Source organism: Microtus pennsylvanicus, chromosome 11 (assembly GCF_037038515.1).
Source record: "Microtus pennsylvanicus isolate mMicPen1 chromosome 11, mMicPen1.hap1, whole genome shotgun sequence".
Lineage (NCBI taxonomy): Eukaryota > Metazoa > Chordata > Mammalia > Rodentia > Cricetidae > Microtus > Microtus pennsylvanicus.
This window is the reverse complement of record NC_134589.1, coordinates 23,159,703-23,181,314: the sequence shown is the minus strand read 5'-3', so window position 1 is coordinate 23,181,314 and position 21,612 is coordinate 23,159,703. Positions and strand designations below refer to the sequence as shown.

At 49.7% G+C, this 21,612-nt stretch overlaps 2 long non-coding RNA genes across 2 annotated transcripts; both read left to right on the top strand.

Annotated features, from left to right (window-relative positions):
- The first annotated feature begins 1,951 nt into the window (after positions 1–1,951).
- Positions 1,952–10,477, top strand: LOC142831825 (uncharacterized). The gene is made up of 3 exons (XR_012907077.1): positions 1,952–2,169; positions 3,118–3,325; positions 9,099–10,477. It is a non-coding gene; the product is annotated as an uncharacterized LOC142831825 (long non-coding RNA).
- Positions 10,478–12,474: 1,997 nt separating this feature from the next.
- LOC142831824 (uncharacterized) lies at positions 12,475–13,741 on the top strand. The gene is made up of 3 exons (XR_012907076.1): positions 12,475–12,606; positions 12,859–13,310; positions 13,571–13,741. It is a non-coding gene; the product is annotated as an uncharacterized LOC142831824 (long non-coding RNA).
- Positions 13,742–21,612: the final 7,871 nt, after the last annotated feature.

Genomic DNA, 21,612 nt, shown 5'->3' with positions numbered 1-21,612 from the left:
CAGCTTAGCTGGCTCAGAACCCTGATTTCAGTTTCAGCGCCCCTGCAGACCTTGCCCAGTTCCTCTGCCCACCCCGGCGTTGGACACAAGTAGCATTCTGAAGGGGAAGACACGTCTTTGTATATGTGCCGTTAGGACTGTCTTCCACACGCTGCTGCCCTGGTGGTCTTCCATCAGCACACCTGGGGTGAAGCTCTTGTTATGCTGGGGTGAATCTCTTGTTATGCTGCTTAAGTCTCTTTGGATTTGATGATATTTTGGTGAAGGATTTGGCACTCATGAGGGCTCTTGTTCTGCCACTGTTTTCTGCTTGTGATATCTTTGGTTTTGGCATTAGGGTAATGCCTGATTAATAAATGGAGTCAAGAAAGACCCCTCTTGTGCTGTCCTCTGAAAGTGAGGTGGAGAACTGGCGTGGTTTCCACTCTCCCTCCTCGTTCTTTCTTTAACTGAGTCTCACTACACAGACCAGGTTGACTTGAAACCCACAACCTCCTGCCTCAGCCTCCAGAGAGCTGGGATTATAGGCACGAATCGACATAGCCTGCTTTGTAGCATCTCTTTCTTCAGCCTCAACTACATTATTTCTCTGGCTTCGGCTCTGCATTAATCTTTCTAAGAGAAGGGATCCCCTCAGCAGAATGTTTAAAGAAACATTTAAAAAACAAAACAAAAACTTTCCTTTTTTTTTTTTCATGTTTCCTTCACTTTCCTCTGCCAGGCGATGGTGGCGCACGCCTTTAATCCCAGCACTCAGGAGGCAGAGGCAGGCGGATCTCTGTGAGTTCGAGGCCAGCCTGGTCTACAGAGCTAGTTCCAGGACAGGCTCCAAAGCCACAGAGAAACCCTGTCTCGAAAAACCAAAAAAAAAAAAAAAAATCCTTCACTTTCCTCAGGAAAGAAGAGGGAAAACTGATTAAGTAAAAAAGCAAAAAGTGCTATTTCTGATAGTTTTTTCTTCCTTGTAGGAGCTCTGCTTCGTGTGCATTTATATATTTGTCTCTGCCTGGGTGTGTCCAAGTGAGTGACTGTCAACTTGACACAGCCTTGAATCACGTGGAGAAAACAAGTCTCAACTGAGTAATAATTGACTTTATCAGGTTGGTTCATGAACAAGTCTATGAGATATTGTCTTAATTGATGTAGGAAGGCCCAGTCCACTATAGGTGGTGCCCCTTCTAGGGCAGGTGGTCCTGAGCTACTGGAGAAGAAAATGAGCTAAGCGTATCCTGTGAGGAAGCCAGCGAGCCGGCCAGCAAGCACATTCCTTCGTGTTTTCTACTTAGGTTCCTGCCCTGCCTTCCCTTCTGACAGATGTGTAAGAAGAAACAAACCCTTTCCTCCCCTAAGTGGCTTTCGGTCAGAGTGCTTTTATTACAGTAACAGAAAGCAAACATGTGTGTGTGTGTGTGTGTGTGTGTGTATGTGTGCGCGCACACACGTATGTGAGAGAGTGTGTGTGCGTGTGTGAGAATGTGTGTGGTGTGTGCGTGTATGTGCGCGCATGCGCGTGTGTGAGAGAGTTGTGCATGTATGTGAGTGTGTGTGTGCGAGAGTGTGCGTGCTTGTCTGTGTGCATGTGTGTGTGTGGTGTGTGTGAGTGTGTGTGTATGTGTGTGCATGCATGTGTGTGTGAGAGAGTTGTGCATGTATATGTATGTGGTGTGTGTGCGCGTTGAGTATGTGTGTGTGTGTGTGAGTGTGTGTGGGCGAGAGATCAACTTCAGGTGTCTATCGTGAGGAGCCATCTACCCGTGTTTGTTTTTACTTTTGAGACAGGGTCTCTGAATGGGACCAATTAGTGCAGGCTAGCTGGCCAGCAAGCCTCAAGAATCCCTGTGTCATTGCCCCTCAGCACTGGGATTACAAGGTCATGCCTTTGCACCCTGTTTTTTTATGTGGGTGTCAGAAGCTGAACTCAGGTCTTCGAGTTTTATTGGCAGGCATTTCACTGACCAAGTAACAGCCCTGGTCTCAGAGAACTCCACCGTTCACTCAAACACACTTACTGAGCATCTTGCATTACGGCACAGGATACAGAAATGAAGGGACAAGATTGCCGACTCCGAGGAGCTCACTGTGTATGAGGAGGAAAGGTTTCAGTCTCAGCCTGGTGCTGGTCTCCCAAAGACCGGAGCTCCACTATCCTACCTGGCAGCCTTCAGTCAGGTACAGCTTTTGGGTTAATCCACACTGAGAGAGCTTTGGGATAAAATAAAAGGCAATTTAGATGTTACTAGCTTAGCATGAAGGATGTAAGCTGTAGTAGTCATAATTAAAAGTTTATCTATTTGCTGTGTGAGGTGGAACGGGGGACTTTGTGCCACTATATGCGTGTGGGGGTCAGAAGACAATTTGTGGGAATCAGTTCTTTCCTCCACCACACGAGTACCGAAGACCAACCTCAGGCTTAGGGCTTGGCAACGAGGGCCTTTCCCCTCTGTGGAGCCCTCTCATTAGCACCTCTTACTCATAATCTTTTATCTCAGTGCTGTGTTGAGACGATGATGCTTTGTGACTCTTGGGTTAAATAAAGTAGATGATTAAAATTAATTTCATCTGTATCAAATGACCACAAACCCAGTGACTTTAAACGACCAGAATACGTTGTCTCGCAGTCATGCGCCCCAAATCCGGCTAGGACACGTTGCTTTTGTAGGCTTAGAGGGGAGGATCCACTTCCTGCCTCTTGCAGCTTTTGGGAGCTGCCCAGAGTCCTTGAATTTGTGACTGCATCCCTCCCATCTCCTCTCATGCTAGTCTCAATCCCTTCTGTCCATCTGGTACAAGGCCACTTGAGAAGGCAACTATGGGATCATGAATAATCAGGGTGACCCTCCTCACCCTGACATCCTTAATTGCATCTGCAAAGGTCCGTCCCCATCTCCCACAATTTATTTACCATTTAAAGGTGCTAGAGGGTAGGACCTGATATACTTGATATCTTTGGATGCTTGTTAGCCAACCTACTCTATGTGTGGCTTGCATTATATTTCTACGGAGCAACTTCAGTCCATACTAACCCAAAAAGCCCAGGGAAAGTGTCATAGATTCACAAAGAGCAGAGGGTTTGTTTTGTTTCTTTTTGTTGTTATTGTTGTTGGTTTTGTTTTTCAGGACTGGGTTTCTCCATGTAGTCCCGGCTGTCCCGAAACTCACTCTGTAAACCAGGCTGGCCTCGAACTCACAGAGATCTGCCTGCCTCTGCCTCCCAGTGCTGGGATTTAAGGTGTGCACCATCACTGCCTGGTCTCAAATAGGGCAGACGGAATTGGAGGGGCATTCCCAAGAATCCCTTGGAATCATCGCTGTAGCGGGAACACAGGTGAGCTTGGCAAACTTGCTGAGCAGGAATGTGTGCACAGTGTGGCCCCCACCTAACCTCCTAGTGAGCCTTTCTGAGCTACGGGGCAGGAGTGCTACACACTGCGTTCCTCAGACTCCTTTGTTGTTAGGATCTTGCTAACATAGTTATGTCTGCTATGCAGACTTGGGGGTAAGGAGTTGGTACAGGAGGCATCTTTCTTCTGATGTCAGCATGGTGTGGACACTGGAACTTTGCACAGCTGCCTTCTGGTATCCAGTCTCCAGTTTGGTGGCTACAAAGTTTTTGAAATGACTTATCGATCCCCTGATCAGTTATGAGCATGGTTCTGGAAGTCAATGGTCCCTGAGTAGTTCCTCATTTAAAGCTCCCCAACAGCACCAGAGAGGCACAGCTTCCCCAGGGATTCGTTCAAGCATGTTCTTCCAGGATCTGCTGCAGACATAGCTGGCTTCTCCAGCCTTTCCAATGTATTCTCTAGCAAAGGATAATGGCATAAAATTCTTTCTGTTCAAATTATCTAGAATGGCCCTCGTCTTGGTTAATTTTCTATTGTTGTGATAAGACACAATAACCAAGACAACTTAGAAAAGAAGGTGTCTATTTGGGGCTTACAGTTCCGAAGGGTGAGTTCATGACTATCATGGTGGGGAGCGTGGCAATAGGCAGGCAGATGTGGTGTTGAAGCAATAGCTGAGAGCTCACATCTCGAGACACAGTCATGAGGCAGAGACAGCTAGGGAAAGCCTCAAAGGCCACCTCGGTGACACACATTTTTCAACAAAACCACACCTCCCAGTCCTTCCCAAACAGTTCCACCAACTGGGGCCTAAGCATTCAAATACATGAGCATATCAGGATTGTTCACATTCAAATCCACAACCCCTTTCCTTGTAGCTGACTAATGCAGTGGGCTGGGAATGGAGAACAATAGGCCATTATAGGTTGTCTAGGCAGCCTGGATTTTCTGCTGTAAGTAATGAAAATACAGGAAACAACGTCTATGGGCAGAAAAAGCACAGGGAGGAAATGGAATGGAACAACACAGTCTTTCCTCAGGAAAGTCTTTTTGCTTCAGGAGAGGTTGAGCCACTCCACAGGTAACAAAATTGCAGCCTCTCTCTCTCTCTCTCTTTCTCTCTCTCTCTGTATGAGACAAGGGTCTCATTATTATAGCCCAGGTTGGCCTCAAACTCACAACCCTCCTGCCTTAGCCTCTCAAGTGCTGGAATGACGTGCATATGCCATTATGCCTGGCTTGTGACCAACCTAAGACTTTGGGGAGAGGTGTTCTTGAGACCACCCTGGGTATTTAGCCTCCTGGGCATCAGAGGCTTTATTTGCAGCATGCCAATCAGAAGTTAACAACAGAAAGGACTCTCCAGCAGAGACTGTGTGATCATCTTGGTAACCAAGGACCAAATTCCATGTTAAGGTCCAGATAACAAGCAGAAAAATGCCACGGGCCCAGTCTCTGGCTGTCTGAATTCACACAGCCTCCACTGCCAACTTGCTGCACTGACCAAAAAAAGACAGTGACTTTTAGTGTCCTTTGAAGTCCCCCTTAGCCTGAACTGGCAGCCTTTAGCTCTTTCTTCTTGTGGGGGGAAGAGTGAGGAAGAGAGAGGAGAGAGAGATTTTTTTCTTTTTGGTTTGGTTTTTCAAGATAGGGTTTTTCTATGTAGCCCTGGCTATCTTGGAACTAACTCTGTAGACCAAGCTGACCTCAAAGGCACAGAGATCTGCCTGCCTCTGTCTCCTGAGTGCTGGGATTAAAGGCATGTGCTACCACCAGTCCAGCTAGCTCTTTTTCTAGGGGGGGAGATCATGTTCTTTTCAATGGGGGCAGCTCCTGCCCTTGGTTAATTCTTTCAGGCCTGTGACTTCTAACCTATAACAACACACATGCCTGAAGCTTTAATTGACCCCTTGCCCCTGCAGGGTAGGCCAGGCCCAGTCCAGGGACATCTTTACGACATGTGTCCACACCCAAGGCAGAATAGGACCCATGTCATCTCTAGTGCCAGGACTGGAGGGAACACAGGCACTGCCAACATCCTTCAATTCAGAGTTTATTGTTCATATAAACCACCAATAAAAACTGTGGAGTAGTCACGGCAGTTCCCGTCTATATGTGTGAGGTGCGTACACAGAACTTTTCTAGAAACACACATGAACTACCCACATACGTGCGTACTTACATTATGAAAACATATGTCCATTATCAAATATACACATGACATATAAGTTCATACAGGATATTATGCACATCATAAAACTATAGAGAGACCACAAAAATGAACAATATCTTAAAATGATTTCATGGTGTTTCCTTTAGCTCAAATCCCTTTTTGCTCTCACGATGAGAGCAACGTGATTGAATATGCTTGTTTATTTTTGAAAAATCTTGGTTTTACACTTTGCGGGGCCAGGATTCGAATGCCTTATTTAAAATCTGGTTTATTTCAAAGTTCAGTTTTTTTAATGGCTGCCAAGGATGAAAAACAGGCCTCACGAAGACACCTAGATCCAGACGGACGAGGTGCATTGTGGGGCTCAGTTCCAGAAATCGTGACATTAATTTTTAATTTTCAATTTTATCCACCAATTATGAAGAGGTTTTGTTCAAAACTGGCTTGCAAATTCTCATCTTCTCTCATGTCAATCAGTTGTTCTTACGAAGAAATTGGAATAACGTTGCATTTTAATACCTCCGGCAAATGGATTTTAAACCCACTCAAACTCTTCATTTAGAAAGGTTTTTTTTTTAAGCAAATTAAAATTTTTCTTTTCTTTTCTGTTCCTTGTTTGAAGGGCAGATATGAACGATCTTGGAAATGCATGAGGTTTTCAGCCACCAAAACCATGAAATAACGAGAATGCTTTTAAACTTGCTCTCCAAATTCCCCGATGTATTTACCTTCCCTTCCCAACAGCTGCTAATTCGATACCCTCTCCCAGCTTCACCTTCCTGCTGGCAAGCACAGAAGCCTGTAGAAACAAGTCCACTACAGTCCGCTTGATAGGCAGAACCTCATTTTCCCTGCCACACAAAATCTCAACTTCACTCGGGGAGACGCTGCTGTTTTCTTGTGTTATTACATAAATCCCTTTCAGCCATTTGCCAACCTTTGTGTGTGTGTGTGTATGCGCGCACATGCACGCGCGTGTGCAAGGTTTCACTCTGTAGTCCAGACTGACAGACTAATGTTGAATTTGTAGGTGGTCCTCCTGCCTCAGCCTCCTGAGGGCTGAAATCCCAGGCATGAGCCAGCACTCCCTACAACGGCTACTCTTTAAGGAGTATTCATTTAGCTTAATCAGACATTGAAAACTGTGGTTTCGTTGGGAACTGGGCACGTGGAAGCATTAGCAGGCCACAGTATATTAAAAGCAAGCAACAGAGCAAGGATAAGTCTGTCAAGTCCTCAGCCTAATGGAACATTCTCATTCCTTCCAGAAACTGACTCATGCAGGGGATGTGACTGGCCAACAATCAGGAGGACGTGGGTCAGGCTAGATGCCAAATGTTAGAAGTCTTGAGTTTCTTGCTTGTGGATAGAAATATATATATATATATATTAAATTCTAACTTTCTTTCCCACATTCTGCACAACATTGCTCAAAGGACAATCTTGCTGGAATGTCAGGTCAGCTGGGACTGGGGCTAAAGAACCCTTTGACACCTGAGTGACAGAGTCAGCACTGGACTTCCTTTCTAGGGTCCTCTCTGCTGTGTGTGGATGTGGGGCCGTGGGTGGCGTGATCCCTTCATCCTCTCTGCTGTGTGTGGATGTGGAGCCGTGGGTGGTGTGATCCCTTCATCCTCTCTGCTGTGTGTGGATGTGGAGCCGTGGGTGGTGTGATCCCTTCATCCTCTCTGCTGTGTGTGGATGTGGAGCCATGGGTGGTGTGATCCCTTCATCCTCTCTGCTGTGTGTGGATGTGGGGCCGTGGGTGGTGTGATCCCTTCATCCTCTCTGCTGTGTGTGGATGTGGGGCCGTGGGTGGCGTGATCCCTTCATCCTCTCTGCTGTGTGTGGATGTGGAGCCATGGGTGGTGTGATCCCTTCATCCTCTCTGCTGTGTGTGGATGTGGAGCCATGGGTGGTGTGATCCCTTCATCCTCTCTGCTGTGTGTGGATGTGGGACCGTGGGCGGTGTGATCCCTTCATCCTCTCTGCTGTGTGTGGATGTGGGACCGTGGGCGGTGTGATCCCTTCATCCTCTCTGCTGTGTGTGGATGTGGGACCGTGGGCGGTGTGATCCCTTCATCCTCTCTGCTGTGTGTGGATGTGGGACCGTGGGCGGTGTGATCCCTTCATCCTCTCTGCTGTGTGTGGATGTGGGACCGTGGGCGGTGTGATCCCTTCATCCTCTCTGCTGTGTGTGGATGTGGGACCGTGGGCGGTGTGATCCCTTCATCCTCTCTGCTGTGTGTGGATGTGGAGCCGTGGGTGGTGTGATCCCTTCATCCTCTCTGCTGTGTGTGGATGTGGGGCCGTGGGTGGTGTGATCCCTTCATCCTCTCTGCTGTGTGCGGATGTGGATCCGTGGGTGGTGTGATCCCTTCATCCTCTCTGCTGTGTGTGGATGTGGGACCGTGGGCGGTGTGATCCCTTCATCCTCTCTTCTGTGTGTGGATGTGGGCCGTGGATGGTGTGATCCCTTCATCCTCTCTGCTGTGTGTGGATGTGGAGCCATGGGCGGTGTGATCCCTTCATCTTCTCTGCTGTGTGCGGATGTGGATCCATGGGCGGTGTGATCCCTTCATCCTCTCTGCTGTGTGCGGATGTGGAGCCATGGGTGGCGTGATCCCTTCATCCTCTCTGCTGTGTGCGGATGTGGATCCATGGGTGGTGTGATCCCTTCATCCTCTCTGCTGTGTGTGGATGTGGGGCCGTGGGCGGCGTGATCCCTTCATCTTCTCTGCTGTGTGTGGGTGTGGGCCGTGGGTGGCGTGATCCCTTCATCCTCTCTGCTGTGTGTGGATGTGGGGCCGTGGGTGGTGTGATCCCTTCATCCTCTCTGCTGTGTGTGGATGTGGGGCCGTGGGCGGCGTGATCCCTTCATCCTCTCTGCTGTGTGTGGATGTGGGGCCGTGGGTGGTGTGATCCCTTCATCCTCTCTGCTGTGTGTGGATGTGGGCTGTGGGTGGTGTGATCCCTTCATCCTCTCTGCTGTGTGTGGATGTGGGGCCGTGGGCGGCGTGATCCCTTCATCCTCTCTGCTGTGTGTGGATGTGGGCCGTGGGTGGTGTGATCTCTGCTCCTATGTCCTCTCCTTCACCTATACTGAGAATCGTCCTGTGGCTTCAGGAATGGAGCCAAAGGGATCTACCCGTGCTCCATTGCAGGGCCAGGGCTGGACCGCTGACATCTCTGCCGTGCTCTCTGAGGGCAGCACTGGGAGGGTCTGAGAGCAGCTGCATGTGTGCTGCCCGTGTGCTCAGTCCTGCTTGTCCACACTTTCCTCTTGCTCATCCTTGCCCACACAGGATGGACAGGCAGGAGTCACAGACTCAGAGAGCATCCCTCAGACACTGTCTGGACCAGGGAATTTGTGTTTGGCTTTGGGAAATAGTTTGCTGATTCTTACAGTGAGATCTAAAAGGAAAACCAGGCACTGTGTCCACAAATATAGCAGTGGGGTTACGGGTAGGGGTATGCCACTATCATCTTCCGGCCTGCCCTGCTTGGACTCTTCAGTTTTCCTGAAGGAAGCGTGGGGACAGTCCTGAGGGCATCTGTACCTGTGTTCTGTTCCCGACTAGGAGCGGCAGTGACCTAAGCTTCTGGACTGACTGCCCAGGGGTGGCCAGGAGCGGGTTTCCTTGACCAGTCTGTGAGCTGTCCTGCAGCTATCCTGCGTGGCCCTAGGCTCATCAGATGAGCAAGTCTTCCTGCTGAGTTGCCACTGACTGGAGGAAAAAAACCATAAGGCTAGGGAGATGGCTCAGTGGAGAACAGTGATTGCCGGAACGTCTGAAGCCCTGAGGTCAATCCCTGCGACCCCAGTGGAAGGAGAGAACTATTGTCTTCTGACCTCCGTATGTGTGTAATGGCCTGCATGTGTCTGCGCTCACACACGTGTACCCAATAACAGCGAAGAAACAATAAGTAAAGGAAAAGTACTCTGCTGAGTTCGGTGGAGGCGCAGCCTTTAACCCCAGCAGAGGCAGGCAGATCTCTGTGCATTAGAGGCCAGCCTGGTCTACAGAGCAAGTTCCAGGACAGCCAGGACTACACAGAGAAAGTCTGTCCTAAAAACAAAGCAAAACAAAAGAAACAAACAAACAAATGAAAAACAAAGACAAAGAGAAAAGAAGGAAGAAGAAAGAGAGAGAGAGAGAGAAGAAAAAAAGGAAAAAAGAAAAAAGTTTACTGCTCTTGCTCCTTCTAGGTCACGCAGGGATCTCCGCTCCGCTGCCACCATTGCATGGGGTGGCCCACCACACACCTGGAGCTATGAGTGATTATTGTTCTATAATATCTAACAGAAGCAGCATAAGCGGGAAGAAGTTTCTTTGGGCTCATGGTCTCGGAGGGTGTTGATCCATCCCGGCAGAGAAGTCATACTGCAGCCGCTTACTGCATGATGGTGAGAGCCTGCGGTAGAGACTTCATGTCACAGGGGATGCTCATAACCGTCAACATCCGCCTCTACTGATTTCTGCTAACTACACCTGAATTCCTAAATCGTCACAGACTCTTAAAGCAGCACCCTCAGTGGAGAATAAAGGGTTAAAAGTATGACGCCCGCCCCCATACACCGTGGAGCATGTTTAAGATTTAAGCCATCACAGCAGGCAGCAAACATGGTAACAAGCATGCTGTCTGCTGACTAGATTTGGATTTTCTTTCTCCTAGATTGCCCTTCTCTGCTTCCTGTGCAGTTTGGTGAGGTCATGGACTGAGTTACGGTCAGTATGTGTCCCAAAGGCTAGAAGCCATGCTATATTCTGGTTTGCTTCTAGAAAAATCTGCCTTGACTGGCTCTCTGCTGCTGGTCACTTGGGGAATATCTCGAAGAGCGTGTCAGGAGCCTTACTGTGCTGGGATGGGAAGAATTGGGTTCCTGTGTACCTACCAGACATGAATGACATAAAATTAACTGATTGTGATTTATTTATGCCTCAAATGAGGAACCATTAGCGGAAAAAAATGAATTAACTTTGTTTGAACTTTAAACATGAAGTTGAGTAATTGTGTTTTTATTTATTAAATGTTATTATGAATTCCAAGAAAAAGTTAACTGATTAATTAAGGCATTCTCTTGTGTCAGGTGGTGGCAGCGCATGCCTTTAATCCCAGCAGTGGGAAGCAGATCTCTGAGTTCAAGATCAGCCTGGACTACAGAGCGAGTTCCAGGACTGCTACAAAGAGAAACCCTGTCTCAGAAAACAGGCTGTACTTAAACTTGAGACAAGATCCCCTGTCTCAGCATCCTGAGTGCTGGGATTGCAGGGGTGGAGTTAGTCCATCGGACTGAAGGAACTGGACATCCTGAATAGCCCTAGGAGTGGGTTCTTCCTCACAGTCTTGAACGAAGAGTCTAGATTGGCTGACACCCAAGTTTAACTTTGTGAGACCCCCAAGCAAGGAACTCATTGAGCTCACATGGACCTCTGTCTTGTGCAGGTGTGAGCTAATAACAGGGTCGGACTGGGAAGGTGGTCCAGTTGGCAAAATGCTTGCCCTGCAAACTTGAGGATTGAAGTTTTGCTCGTTAGAAACCATGTTAAAACCAAAGCCAAAACCCTTTACCAAGAAGCTAACAGCAATTGATAACTGCTAGCAAAAGGGAAACCAGTCTTCCCCAGTGGAGTGTTTTGGGTGTACACCTACACTCCAGGGAACATCAGTCTTCCCCAGTGGAGTGTCACGGGTGTACACCCACACTCCAGGGGTGACCAGTCTTCCCCAGTGGAGTGTCATGGGTGTACAACCATGCCCCATGCCCAGGAATAGGTGACCAACACAAAATGAATTCCATTTTGTTAGTTTAATTTTTTTTGATTGTTTTTTTTTTATTTTTTTTCTTCAGTTTTCTGAGACAGGGTTTCTGTGTAGCCCTGGCTGTCCTGCAACTCGTTCTATAGACCAGGCTGTCCTTGAACTCAGATTTGCCTGCCTTTGCTGAGATTAAAGAGCCCCAGCATTTGTGGCATTTTATGTGCATCGGGACTTTGCCTGTGTGCATGTCTAAGGGTGTCGGGTCCCCTAGAACTGAAGTTACAGACAGTTGTGAGCCGCCGTGTGGGTGCTGGGAACTGAACCTGGGTCCTCTGGAAGAGCAACCAGTGCTCTTGACTGCTGAGCCATCTCTCCAGTCCCTTGCAGTTATTTATTTATTTTTTTTTAAAGAGAGAAAGAACATAAAGCATAAAGTTGGGTGGGGAGGAAGGTGGGGAGGATCTGGGAGGAGGAGAGGGAGGGGAGACATGATCAAAATACATTGTATAAAACCAAATAAACAAACCAATCAGCAATCTTGTTATGGTGGTGCGCATTTATAATGCCAGCCCCGAGGAAGCAGAGACTCCTTCTGTTCCTGCATGGCCTGCCAGCAAGCTCCAGGCCAATGAAAGAACCAGTCTCAGTAAACAAGGTGAAGGCTCCCGAGTAACTGAATGACACCCTCAGGTTGTCTTTCCACCTGCATGCTGACGCGTGTGCTTACACACATATGAACACGCTTTCACACATGTCCACACATACACAAGCATGCTCATACAAGTGTGCACACACATTAACATGATCACACACATGTACACACACACGAGCATGCTGACACACAAAATAAATGGGTATTGGCTTAAGCCACCGAATTGGTGTTTTCTTTTTTGGTTGTTTTTGTTGTTGTTACAAAGTAATGAAAGATTAATCCAAACCACAAGTTTAAATATTTAAAAGTCCCGTGTCAAACTTAATCACTGTTAAAGTATGTTGTGCCCATCTGGAGTGACAAATGTCTTCACAATAACCACGAAGGCTGGGGTCATGGTCATAGTTCCCTGATGACTTGGAATTCTGGGCCAGGAGGCGGCTGCCTGGGGGAGGGCTGGCCCCTTGGATCATAGGCCAAGCCTGTGGTCTCGGTTTCTTTTCTTATCATCATCTCATTCCTGTTTCCATCTTGGGCCAGAAGGTGCGTAGCCCATCCCAGAGAAGCCAAATTCCAGCCACTCCTCTGCAAACTGCTGGCCCTTGGGAGCAGGGTGTGGTTTGCCTTTGGTTTCCTGCCTGATTGGAGAGGAGTGCTGCCAGGACGTGCGTGAGGTGAGACCTAGGGAGAAGGGCCACGGCTCGGGGGGCACGTCCACTTGGACCCCTGGACTCCCTATCCCCATGGGTGGCCAGAGCTGTTGATTCATTTACAGCTGAGGCCGCGGGGGAAAGGACTGTCATATCTCCATGTATTGTAGTAGATGCACGTGTCATAACCTCCATGAGTGACATTTAGTCCATTCATGATGTTGTGTGAACACTATTTCTTTCTAATTCTGGAACTTTTTTTTTTTTCTCTAAAAGAAAGCCATGTCTCCATTAAGCAGTCACTCTCTGTTTAGACAATCACTAATCCATGCCCCATCTTTGTGGCTTTACCTATTCTGGATATCGTATGGAAATGGGATCTACAGTGTGTGGCCTTGTGTGTTCTCTGAGCATGACCTCAGGCTCCTCTGTGTTGTGGCTATGGTAGTACACGGCTAAACCATGCTAGCATCTTAGGTGGTGCTGGGCTGGGGGTGAGGAGAAGCCAGCGGATAAATGCTACCTCTTTGTCCCTTTCTGCTCTGTGCGTTTTGGGACCTGCCACAGTGGACTATGCTACTAAAGCCTGGGGACCCCCAAGAAACAGTCAGTGTCATGATAGCTCCTGGTCTCAGCAACCTGACCCTGCATCCGGACTAGCAACAGCAGCCGCAGCTGGCCTAGACCTGTCCTGGGAGGTCCCAGAGACTGGTTCCCAGTTCTCTCTGGTCAGGAAAAGCCACAGCCTGTTTGTGGTGACACTTTTGAGGTCACAGAGGGTGTCAGGGGGAGGAGTGCATGGCCTTGGGAGTTGGAGCTGCCTCACTGCTGTGTCTGGAAGACGGGGATGGGGGGGGTGGAGTGGGGGTCGGGGTCTGGCTTGGCACCAGGGGAGGCAGCAGGCCTCAAGGGCGGCTTAGATCTTCAGCAGAGCAGATCATTTTCCCAGAGAAACTTAAACTCACATTGTTTGTTCTCTACTCTGCAGACGCCTCAACTGAGGAAACCACTGGAATCTCATTTGTAGGGGAATTTGGCCCCAGAGCCCCCTCCCCACCCCTTCCCCACTCCCTAGTGGGAGAGCGCCAAGACCTCAGTCACTGCCACCAACTCCAGCAAGCCCCAAACCACAGGAATGCAACCCGGTCACCTGGGGACAACAGAATAAAGTGCTGGACCGTGAATGGACCGCAAGCTGTCAGCCTGTGCTGTGTGTGTGTGGAAGGGGGTTGGTTGTTTTGTGACAAGGGTATTTGGATTCGGGGTCCCCAGACCTCAGCGTAGATCCAACCCTGGCCACTCTGGTCATGGAATCTTGGGTGGTCACCTCTGTGACTGACCATACTCACCTGGCCAATTCGGCCCTCAGCCAGACCCATGTGAGGAGCTGACTTTGGCCAGGAAAACAAGGGATGATGGGAGGAGTGGGAAGGGTAAAACCTGCCAGTCTGCAGGCTCCACAGGCTGAGCTAAGAAGCTCTCAGTATGGCTCCTCAGGGTGAAGCAGGCCTTAACTTAGCAAGTGCTGTTCCAGGTACTTTCCGTATCTGATAGCTTTTCTCTTCACAGACAGAAAACCGAGGTGGGGGGGGGGGTGAGGGGACAGGAACAGGCACTGAGGGCAGAAATTGGGAGGAGCAGTCACCCCCTAATGCTATGCATTTACTGCACAAACCACTGGTCCCCAGTTTGGTGTCAGACTTGTTTCTTGGTAGGATTCTAGCTGGAATTATGGTTTCCCACACGACTGTCTTTTATTTTTCCTTCTTCCTTCCTCCTTTCTATCCTCCCCCCCACCGTCTGTCTTGTGTATGTGTGTATGTATGCATGTTCAAGTACACGTGGGGGGGGGGGGGATAGGGGTGGGAGTGGTTGTGGAGTCCAGGGAACAAACTTCAGGTGTTATTCCTCAAGGGCCATTTACTGTTGTTGTTGTTGACACAGGAGCTCTCTCTCATTGGCCCGGAACTCACCAAGCAGGCTTCGCTGGCTGCCCAGTGACCCTCAAAGATCATGCATGTTTCCTGCTTCTCGGTGCTGGGATTACACTGCCATGCCATGTATTTTAAATTTTGTTTTATTTTTAAAAATGTGGGTTCTGGCCGGGCAGTGGTGGCACACGCCTTTAATCCCAGCACTCGGGAGGCAGAGGCAGGCGGATCTCTGTGAGTTCGAGGCCAGCCTGGTCTACAAGAGCTAGTTCCAGGACAGGCTCCAAAACCACAGAGAAACCCTGTCTCGAAAAATAAAAAAAAAATGTGGGTTCTGGGGTATTGAACTCAGGTCCTCAGGCTTGTAAGGCAACCACTTTACTGACTGAGCTATCATTACCCAGTCTGCCTGCCTGCCTGCCTCCCTCCCTCCTTCCCTTCCTGCCTCCCTCCCTCCCTCCCTCCTTCCTGTTTTCCCTCCTTTTTACAGGAGGTGAGACCCAGGGACTTTTGCATGCTAGGAAAGCGCTCTACCTCTTAGTAACATTCCTAGGCCTTAAAAAAAAATGATTTTTAAGATGGATCTTGCTAAATTGTTTACACAGGCTTTGAATTTCTAATTCTCTCACCCACCTCTCAAGCGCCTGAGATTATGGGGCACACCATTATACCCAGCTGGAATCATACTGGTTCTGAGATGGAATGGACCCAATATTAAGTTGTTTAAGTTGTCTGCTTAGAGAGGAAAGAACCCAGTCTTAGATGGGAAGCAGTCACTCATCCTACGTCATCTGGGCAGAGCACACACCAATCCCAATCTTCATGGGCCATGGACTTTGTGCTCAGAGGGGTGGGGAGGCGTGAGGGATTTCAAGCTGGGCAGCACCCAATCAGATGTGCGTTTTGAAAATTTATCTCGGCTGTGTCAGAGGGCACTTGGGGAGGGTCTGGGGGCGGTGATGGGGTGAGACATTTAAGAAAATGTCAGAGGGTGGCAGAGCTGGCCCAGGGGTTAAGAACACTGACTGTTCTTCCAGAGGATCTGGGTTTGATCCCCAGAACCCACAGGGCAGGTCACATCCGTCTGTAACTCCAGCCTTAGAGAATCCAACATACTCTTCTGGTCTCCAAGGGCATCAGACAAATGTGTCCACTAACATACATGCAGGAAAAAAATCCACACAAATTAAAAAGATAAAACTGAGATAAAAAATATGCTTGTGTGTGTGTTGGTTTGTGCACATTCAAGTGCGGGTGTCCGTGGAGGCCGGAAGAGAGCCTCATATCCCTTAGTTACAGGAAGTTGGGAGCCACCCTATGAAGGTGCTGGGAACCAAGCTCAGGTCCTTCCTAAGAGCAGTACATGCTCTTAGCCATGAGCATCTCTCTAGTCCAGTGGTCCCCAACCCTCTTAACGCTGCGACCCTTTAATACAGTTACTCATGGTGGTGGCCCCCGACCTTAAAATTATGTTGCTACTTCATAACTGTAACTTCGCTGCTGTTACGAATTGCAATGTATATATCTGATATGCATGATATCTGATATGCAACTTCAAAGGGGTTGCAACCCACAGGTTGAGAACCACTACTCTAATCCCTGTACCTTTTTTCTTTTCTTTTTTTTTTATGCTGGCTGTGACTCACAGCTGGGGCTGCAGATGGCGGCTTGAGAACTGTCTAGACACTCATGCTTGTGAAGTCAGAGTACTTTTACTCATGGCTGTGTCCTCGGGGCATCACACAGGGCCTGGCACACGGACAGGTGCTCAACCAATGTTTGTTGAATGACCCTCTAATACATTCAAATACCAATGATTAAGTGAACCTGTGAATGAATTGCCTACCCCGCCCAGACAGGAAAGAGTGACTTTAATCAGAGTCTTCCGTTTCTGAGAAAACCCCGGCGGTTCCTGTGGCTTTGATCCGTGGCCTTAATTCTCAACCGTTCTGCTCCAGCCAACAGCTCTGGCTGATCATTTCCTGTTTTCTGACCACCTTATCTCTCTTTCTCCCCAAATAATCTTTGGCTTTCTCTTTCTAGGTGACTTCTGCTCCATGGCTCCGCTCTCTAGTTCTTCCCCTCTCCATCCAGTTTCATCTCTGGCACAAAGGAGAGCTGACTAGCTGGGTTAAGACCTCTCTCCCCAAATCCAATCCTCCTGGGGTGCTAGGACTTCCTGGGTCAGGCTCTGAGTCTCCTGGAGGGAAGAGGGCAGGCGTGGGGCTGGGGTTTGGTCCACTTCCAGCTGATGCTTATTTGGGTAGGAGAGGGAGGAGCCTAGGGATGGAGGCTTGACTGCGACAGAATAACCATGAACTCTGGAGGATCAGGGAGGGTTCCATCAATAAACAAAAACCAACCAACAGACAAAAATCCCTCAAGACGGTAAATGTTAGCTAAGCCAAGAAGGATGTGGAGGCGCTTGCTGGTGGCAGTCACTGCACGTGCAAAGGTCCTGAAGTAGACGGGAGCAGTGATGACCTGCTTGAGAGGCTGAAACAAACCCAGTGGAGCCCACGCCCAAGAAATGAGGCTAAGGAGGTAGCCTGGGGCTAGCCCCTGTGCACCAGACTAGACATTTTGGCTTCATCCCAAGAGCAGTGGGAAGCAGCAGAACATTTGACTAGGCCCCGATGACCCTGTATTTTGAAAAGACCTTTGCTATAGTATGGCTAATAGATAGGACGAAGGGTCGAATGAGGAGCTGGGTTCCAGGGCTGTGCAGTTGCTTAGAGAGGGAGCAGCATCAGGGTGGTGTTGGAGGAGTTCCAGGCACATGACTGGCTTTGCGAGGTCCTGAGGTCATGTGTTCCGTGGGTACACTCAAGAGTCTGCCCTAGGGAGCCTCGGGGCCTTGCTGGACTTTGCCTCCCATGGTTGTCTGCGAAAACAAGCTAAGGTAAGCCAGACAGGTTGAAAGTGCAAAGTCCCGAGATAGGTTCAGACTGCACGTGCCAAAGGCACAAGGTTAGCGGGAGAAGCTCCCCTCATATGCAGCAGTGAGGACAGGACCCTGGAAAAAACGCCATTAAGGTCTCCCCAACCACTGAAATTTACAGGAGACTTGGTGCTGGGACCTCTGTGTAACTCCTGGGGGCATGCCCCATGTCCTGGCAAAGACCATTCCTTAGAGTAGCAGGGCTGAGGGCTGAGACCTGAGACCTGGAGGACCTGAGGCAGCCGCTGAGTCGCCTGGCCAGTGAGAGGGGCTTCCAGACCGGATCCCCCTTTCTTCCTCCTGTCTCCTCTGACTCAGTTCTTGCAAGTTCATTCCTCTGTAACCTGATTACTCATGGAGCCTCCACCCTTCCCACGCAGATCCACACCCTTCCCTGGAGGAGGGGCTGGTAGGGGAGCCCTGAGGTTGTGAATGTGCAAACCTAACAGCCATGCCTCCGCCCCCTCCCCACCCCGCCAGAGTAAGGTCTGAGTCTCCCCTTTGGGGTGGGAGAGCTCTCCAGGGATGTGGATACTCCTTAGCTTTGGAGTTGGGAGCTCCTAGGAGCCCGCCAGGAGTGTTTGCTGACAGGAGGCCTTCATGTGAACGCTGAATGGCTGGCGGATGTAGGTGGGTTGTTGGACCTCCAGTTCCTGCCCCCTGCATGTCCCTGATACTGAGGGCTATCTGTGACTCTGAAGGGCTCGGCTGTGGGGGACAGGCCAGCATGGAAGAGTGTTTTCTCCTCAGAGTCCATCCTGCCCATGTCACCCAGGAAGCCCAGGCCCTCCCTCTGTGACTGTGTTGGGATCAAGAGTTGATGGGGTTGCTAGGGACCCAGAGAGTCTGGTCTCCAGCTGTCTTTTCCTTTCCTGTCCACCCTGGGGGTAGAGGAGTGAATTTTGTCATTCTGTTCTCTAGCATCTGGTTCCCCAAGCAGGTTCACAGGCATGCTTTAGGTCAGCAGACCTTCCGGGAGGGTAAGAAGTCACAAGCCAAAAGAAGAGTTTCCAGCGACTTGCAAGGGCATCTGAAGCAACCCTGTCATTTTATCCCCAGGCTGCCTGCTCACGTCACACAATCCAGGATGGCTCTTACCAGCCTGAGTGCACGTTCAGGAGACACCATTCTCTCCCTTCCTGATCTTACTACATTTTCATGTCTGTCCATCCCCCTCTACCGTGGTTGAGGATGCCCCAGAGAAGCAAGTGCCCACTCTAAGACAATCCCTGATTGCTGGGAACATCAGGAGCTGGGGACACAATGACCAACAGGGACCCAGAGATGCACAGAGGCCGTGGGAGGTTCTGAGGGCATGGTGGCAGCTTCGAACCCTCTCCTAGGTACTAAGGAAAACCAGTTGGACAGGGCAGAACCACCCTGGTTACCCTGGAAAGATCATAAACCTCATATAGCTGAGAACGGAGTGGTGATCAGTGGAAGCGGCCTCACAGAGAAGGCATGGTTTTAATCCAGAGAGAGACCTGGAGCCTTCTCTTGCCTGCCCTAAGGACACAAACTAACAGGAGTTCCCTTGGGACTACTCCAAGGTACCAAAATCCAGAGACCTGAGTTTCTTGGTGTCAAAGTGTCTCTGAGGCACCATTCCTGGGTGGGACATCTGGCTGTGAGATCTCACAAAATCAGTAGCCTGACCTTGACTTGCTTACGGGGCAGAAACTTCTTTGGGCCTCAGTTGCTGACGCAGGATCACTGGAGGCAGAGCCGCACGTTCCGTAACAGCATCCTGGTGAGCGGAGGGTAAGTTCTCTCCGATCGTCTGCTGCCCCTGGAGTCCCCTGGCCCATTCTGACCTTCACAGAGACTGTACACACTTTCCTTCATGTTGGGGACACCTCACCGCCTTCCTCAGGATGAGTGCTTCCATGTGGAATGCTCTCCAGTGAGCTGTAGGAAACGGGCCCGAAGGGAATTCCCTTTGGGGGCCTTACCTCCCTGGAGACGTGGAGACACAAACACTTGCACATCCTGTGGAATTAAGAAGAGGTCACCACACCCTGGAGGATGCTTTGCTTTAGAGTATTCTCTCCAAGCCTTTGAGTCACCATCTCTTCCCTGCAAATGCCCAGGGGCAATGCGGACTAGGGACAGGGCTATGTGTCCTCCGAGTTCTGTCTCCCTGGGCAAATGTAGAGACACCTGCCCACTTCCGCTCCTGGCGAGCTTTGGCCAAGGGTTCCTGGCTAGGCCTAATCTTTCATGTATCAAACAGGGACGTTAGAATCCCCCTTATATGGTGGCTGTGAGGAGTAAACGGGGCTATATTTCACAAGCAGGAGCGACGTCAGCAGTATGTGTCCCTCCTCTCCCCGCTCCCTGGAGAACATTCTAGGAAGGCTTACTCAGTTCTAAAAAATTGATTCGTTTACTGGTTTCCTTTGTGCTCTAAGAAAGGTACCCATTTATTGGAGCAGTCTGCAGGTATTTCTGACCTAAAACAGGGAAGAGAGAGAAGGAAGGAGGATGGGGACAAGCTTTGGAGAGAAGAGAAATTAGGTTTCCCGACATAGCCCCAGCTGGCCTGCAGTTTGCTATGTAGACCAGGCTGGCCTTGAACTCACAGAGATCCCTTGCCAAGACTCCAGTTAGGGTTAGGAAAAATTCAAGGGAACAGTTTGAAAGTACCATTTTCACATTGCCATTCCTGATAACTGAACTGCCTGGGAGATGTCACTGGGGGAAGACAGCCGGGGCACGCTCCGTGTGAGAGAAGCAGCCAGCGCAGTGGTTGCTGCTGGGCACTCCTGGGTATGCCTGTAGCCCTCCCACAGTCCACTGGTGTTTTCTGGGTGCAAGGATGGTCATGTGAACTTAAGAGCCACTTGGGGAGGGGCAGGTGGATCTTCTTGAGTTTGAGACCAGCCTGGTCTACATAGCAAGTTCCAGGACAGCCAGAGCTACATAGTGAGATCTTATCTCAACAAACAAACAAACAGTCACTCGGGGACCTTAGGTCTGTACTTGCTATCCCTGCCTGAGTTGTTAGGTTGGAGCCTCCTTGATGACGGAGACTTTGATTTTTTTTTTTTTTATTAGATGACGAAGTCTGGCATGGATGGCCTGGATTCTTTCTGACCTTGGGCTCTGCCTGAAGCCCCAGAACAGCATTCTGCTCAGGGTTGGATTCTATCCCTGTGTTTGCCTGAGCCTGTCGTTGAGGAGGTAGGAGGAGGGGAAACGGCAAAACATTAAGTGTCTCCTGCCGTGTGCTGCCCAAGGAGATTGAGAGAATAACAGAAAAACAACCTGCTCCAGCCCAGCCCCAGAGCTAGACTTGTCATTTGGGCGCGTGAAAAACTCCCAACCCCACCCAGGAGGTTCTCAGAGTTCCAGGTAAGCTGTGTCTGGCCCAGAGATCTTCCCTTCTCTGTGTCTCACCGGGCGGGGCAGGGGCCTAGCCAAACCAGCGTTCTATCTCGTGGCAGCGAACGTGTTTGCTTGTGTTTGGCAAGGTGGCAGGGGCGGGGGTGGAGGTCACGATGACAACAGCGCAGAAGCTTCTGCAAGAAAGGAACAAAGTGTTTGCATTGTGGACAAGTTAGGATCTGTCCGTGTGGGTCAGAGTTTGGGCAGCGGAGCTCAGAGCTCAGTGTGGCAGTGGAATCAAGCTGTTCATACTTCGGTTTAGATTGCTGCAATTCTATTAATTCCGAGCATGTATCGAATGCCCATAGGCTCAGGCTATGGTACACGTGGAGTTGGGAAACACAGGACAAGGTTAGGACATTGTAAGAAATCCTTCTCGCTAGAAGTGCAGGCATGGGCCTGACTTTTCATACTGCAAAGAGAGTGGAGCCATAACTGTGGGAAGTGGGACACACAGGACAGAGAAGTTAAAACTTCCTCTTCCTCCCCTTCCTCCTCCTCCCCTTCCTCCTCCTCCCCTTCTTCCTCCTCCTTCTCCTCTTCTTCTTCTTGGTTGACACAAGGTTTCTCTGTGTAGCCCTGGCTGTCCTGGAACTCACTTTGTAGACCAGACTGGCTTCGAACTCAGAGATCCACCAGCCTCTGCCTCTCGAGTACTGGGATTAAAGGCGTGCGCCACCACCGTCCAGCTGTGAAGTTAAACTTCTTGAAGGTTGGAGAAGACCATCAATGTAGATGATCTGAATCTTGGAAAATGAATACATACGTAGC